Here is a 5,003-nt window from a genome sequence, read left to right on the forward strand (position 1 = left end):
GAGCTCCGCCTCAGCCGGAGCGCGTCCCCCACCAGCGTCCAGTCGCCCCATCGCCATTCGTCCCCGCGCTGCCACCGCGTGCCCCTTTGTCCCCAACACCGTCCCGTCGCCAGTCGTCCCATCGCCACCGCCGCCGCCGCGCTTCCCCTTCTCTCAGCCGTCGCCGCATCGCGCCACAAAGGAGCCGGAAGCTGTAAACTCCGCCCCAACTCGCTCTGCTTCCCCGCCTCAAAGTCCTCAGTAAACGGTTTCTTTTTCCCAAAGATGACCTGGCTCAAGTGTCGGCGCGGAAATAAAGCACGGAACTCAAGGGGAACGCCCCCAAAGGCAAGATTCTGGCTCCTTCCCAGTTCCAAACACCGCTGGCCAAGGCGGGATAAACCTCCCTCCTCACTCACCGCAGCGGAAACGACGGCTTCTGCTCCCAGCTGAGTCCTGTGCGCACGTTGCATCAGCAGCCAAGGCTCTGTGGGTCCGCGTCCTCTTGGCTCGGTGCTGCCCCACCCGGGGCAGCCGCCACCTCTCCGAAGGCAGCTTTTCCCCAACAAGCCGCTGGAAAGCCAGCCTGCGCCCTCTCGCCGCCACCCACAGACGCGCGCCGCCCGCGCTTCCCGCGAAGGCACCTTTCCGCGCACCGTTTAGCGGTGCCCGCGCGCCCCCTCGCGGCCCTCCGGTGCATCACCGAAATTCTCTATGGCCCGGCTCTGTGTGCTCTGGCAGCGGTGATGCTGGGCTGCATCCCTGCTTGCTGTCTTGGCTGCAGCTTGCCTTGGATCCACTGCCAGCAAAACAAGGGAATCGTCACACGTTGGAAACAGATGCAGAGGAGCCGCATTCCGTCGTGCCTAAAGGACAGAGCCGACTTCAAATTTCCTTGGAAAAGAGAGACTGTCGCCCCAATCCCGACGACCCAAGGCCCCTGTTACCACTATCTGATGTTCCAGCAGATCCTGCGACTCTTCACCACGGGGGACAGCCGTGCTGCCTGGGACAACACCCTCCTCGATAAACTACTCTCCAGCCTTGATCAGAGCCTGAAACAACTGGAGCAGATGCAAGAAGACTGTCTGGATTGTCCCGATTTGGGACTTCTTGCCCGGAAGTATTTCCACGCAATCCATCTCTACCTGGAGGACAGGGAATACAGCCCCTGTGCCTGGGAAGCTGTCAGAGTGGAAATTATAAATGTCTTTCCCTCATGGAAGAATCCTCAACGAAAAGTCCACAAATAAAGATGTTTACACTTGCAACGCTCTCTGATGAATTCCAGTATTGTTTGCCTTGTGCTCCTCAGCAATTGCCACTCATATTTCCTCACAAGCTGAAACATGTGAGGAACATTTTGCTTTTAGTAAAATAGGCGTGGACAGAAGAGCACAATCTCTTTTCTTGCTTAAATAATATTAGAACGTAATTTAAAAGATGTTTTTAAGTGGAGGGGGGTGGTGTTTGCTATATACCAGGTACGAAATTTTTTTTCTGGAAAGCTGTTTAGGATGGTCTCTTCTTAAAATACGTCTCCATTAACTTAATGCTAGCTGCTGGAACAGGGAAAGAGAAGCTGAGAGCAACTTGATCATGATAGAATCTTATCTTTCCTTCTTTGAAGAGTACAATGGAGGCTTCCCTGATCTGGCGAATCTTCCTGATTGCTTGCCTCCAGACAGTGATTTGGGGACATGGGTACCCCCTGTTTGGGGGATTTTTCATCATCAACATGGGACTCCAGATTTGTCTGTAGTACTTGAGTCTATTTTACCCAGTGGTAGAGGGAAAAGGTCTGGTGGATCACATGGGGTGTTTGCAAGGGCCAGGACTCTACAGGGTAAGAGCCCTTCTGCTCACCTTCCATGGCCTGGATTCCTCCTCCTGGGAATCTCACTGCAGAGAAGTTGGGGGATTATTGGCTGATTAATGGATGAGGAGACACTTTCAGGACATGAGACCCCTTTTCATTTTTGCACTATTTGCCCTAATGACGTGCTGGGTGGGGGTGGAGGGAAACAAGAAATGTTCTTGCCTGCACGCATTTCATTAAAAAACAATGAGACCCAAGTTCTTATTCCACAAGTTCAGCTGAGGGAAGATGACATGGATGCCACTTAGAATTCCAGCATCGTGGGCTGTTTGGAAGCAGCATTCAAGTTGATGGCCAAAGACATGGCCTATGAGGAAAATACCCACAGGTGTAGATACATTACATGTTGTTTCCTCATTACCTGAGGGAGCCAAGAAAAGTATGCTCGGACAGCGCCTTGCTAGTACTTGAGGATGACTGAAGAAAAAGTGGAAAGCCAATCTTCCGTTTGTGTCCAGGCCTGTGATTCTTATCCTGATCTTCTAAATATTGGAAATGCAAACTTGCAGAAAATATACCTGCAAACGATCTTCAAAAAATATCTCACACAATATGCCATTCTGCCTTGCCTTGTAGAACCATGAAGCATTTACAAAGTCCCTGTAGATGACTGTCCTCTCACATCATATCTACCTAATATATATTGGTGCTATTCTTTCTCCTCTTGGTATCATCAGTGGTCCCCTCACGAGTATGGATTGAGCTTCAGAAATGATAGGGACTGGACTAGATATCTAGCAAACGGGGTTGGGTGAGATAGTGTCTCTCCCTTTAGGTATTTTACAGACTCCTGGGAGGTGTTGTGAGGATACAAGAGGTCAGGCCATGTCTTCCTATTTGAGCTTCTTCCACAAAAGAGCATAGATGGGTGTTTTGTAAAGAGCAGAAATGCACTGCTCACAGTTCTAGAGTCTGGAAATCTAAGCCCTGGTGTCTGTGTGGTCCAGTTCTAGTGAGAGCCTGCTTCAGGTCTCCCACTGCAGAGTTCTTGTACCATCACAGGGCAGGAGAGGGAGGGATTTATCTGAGACCACTTTGATAAGGGCACTGATTCCATCCGAGAGGCCTGCATCCTCACACGTTATTAACATCCCAAAGGGTCCACCACCTCACACCGTCAATTGGGGGCTTAGGACTTCAAGATATGAATTTTGTGGTGACGCAAATTTTGAGACTGGAAAGGTCATCAAAGGCTGCATGCTTGACAGCTAAAGAGAGAATATAGTCATGCAGAGGAAATAAAGGAGAATGAGCAATTTCTCAGGCTAGAAGAGCAGACCAGGAACTCGGAATCTGCACTCTTGATTTTTGGACCTGAAGGAACCCTTTAATTATAACATGTGAAATTTTGGAAATCCAAGTGGAATGGGTCCCATTGCCCTGTGAGGGGAATGAAGATACAGCATGAAAATGATCATTCATCCTCCCCCAAATTTTGTATCCAGAAAAGAGTTAACAGTGAAAATTAACTGTAGCAGATCAAAGAAACATCATATAACATATTTCACACATTATTATGCTTAGTCTATTACTTACCACTAAATGTCACTTAATTAGTGTTATTGTTGTTCTGCTGATGAGGGAACATTTATGTAGCAGGAAGGTAAATGATACAGGGTTAAATATCATTTCAAGTAAACAGCTATTTGTCACGTTTTGATGTAAAAGTATTAACACATGTGTATACATATTTTTCAAAAATTCTACGTGTGTGTGTGTGTGTGTGTGTGTGTGTGTGTGTTTTGTCTTGTTTGGCTATTGGTTCTGTAAAAAGTGATTACCTTAGAAGAGGAACACGATAGTTGTTTTAGAGAACTCTTTCACATGATGGGCTGAAGATTTTCCAACTCTGAATCTTTAAAATTAATATTATAATGGACAATTCCTTCATGGAGATTGGCATATTTATTTCAAAGAATCCTTGTTTTCATTTTGTTTTGTGTGTATACAATCTAAATAATAATAGCACAGAATGAAATAGTCTACATGCAAAAAAAAAAGGTTCAATGATTAGAAAATTTAAACAGATTTGTGACTACAAAAATTCCCTGTTTCATCCTGATGCTTTTCTAAATGAAAAGTAATTAATGTGAACTTACAATTTAACACATGATGCTCTGCAGAAAGCTATAAAAGCAGAGAAACAACAAAGGAAATTTTGTGTGCGATTTTATGTTGTTATGTTTCACGCAAAACAACAATTTATCTTTGGAAGGCTCACAAGATGTCACTGTAAGTTCAAATGCTGGAATGCTTCTCAATTTATTTAAAATACAATGGTAAAAAATAAATCTGTGTCTTATTTGTGTAATAACATTTAAAAAATGAATAATGCTACTAAGAAACCATGTTAGATCTGAAATACTAACAAGAAAAATACTAATAAGAAATACACTTTACCTCATTTTTTATTTTATACCACTTATAGCTCATCATGAATAAAGGTATCAAAGTCAAGTATGTTTTCATCACGAATAATAATGAAATAATAGAGAAATGCTTTTAGACTTCATGGAAATGAATAAAAAAGGGATATGTTTAGCTGAGGAAATTAATAAGTTGGAAAAATATGATAGTGAAATAAAAATGCTCATGGCCAAGGATGTCAAAATATGGGAAAAATGGCAATTGCATTCAATGATGACTGATCCATTATTTCGTATTATATATATATAAAATGAATCTGTGGATCTAAAAACATACATTTCACATTACTAGGATTACTACTATGAATGAGAATTTTTTTGGCTTCACTTCCACATTTGTCACTTTGTTTTTAAATTGGCAGGACATCCACATGGTCTCTGATTTCTAATTTCCTGCCTTCTTCCCAGCTGGAGTTCAGAGGAAACCCATAGATCCAGTCTGTAAGCCAGGATTTGACTACAGCCCGTAGCTGGCTGTATAATTCCAAGTTTACATGTCACTGGTTCAGGACTGCATCACTCACTAGTCAAGTAAGACTCCAAAGCGGAGGGCCTGCAGTGCAGAGCAGGCAGGTTGCCTAGAATCTTTATTCTCTCACTGCTTTAGCTTGGCCCAGCCCAACACTGGATAATGGGTCACTACAGAGAGGCCACTAAAGGCTTCCAGGAGCAGATGGAGAGCATGGGGTGATGAAGTAACCGTGCTGCTTACACTCTCC

General features: G+C 44.4%; 1 pseudogene; it reads left to right on the forward strand.

Moving 5' to 3' along the window:
* The first annotated feature begins 677 nt into the window (after positions 1 to 677).
* LOC130844394 (interferon alpha-13-like) lies at positions 678 to 1,360 on the forward strand (annotated as a pseudogene).
* Positions 1,361 to 5,003: the final 3,643 nt, after the last annotated feature.

This window comes from Hippopotamus amphibius, chromosome 2 (genome assembly GCF_030028045.1).
Source record: "Hippopotamus amphibius kiboko isolate mHipAmp2 chromosome 2, mHipAmp2.hap2, whole genome shotgun sequence".
NCBI classification, from domain to species: domain Eukaryota; kingdom Metazoa; phylum Chordata; class Mammalia; order Artiodactyla; family Hippopotamidae; genus Hippopotamus; species Hippopotamus amphibius.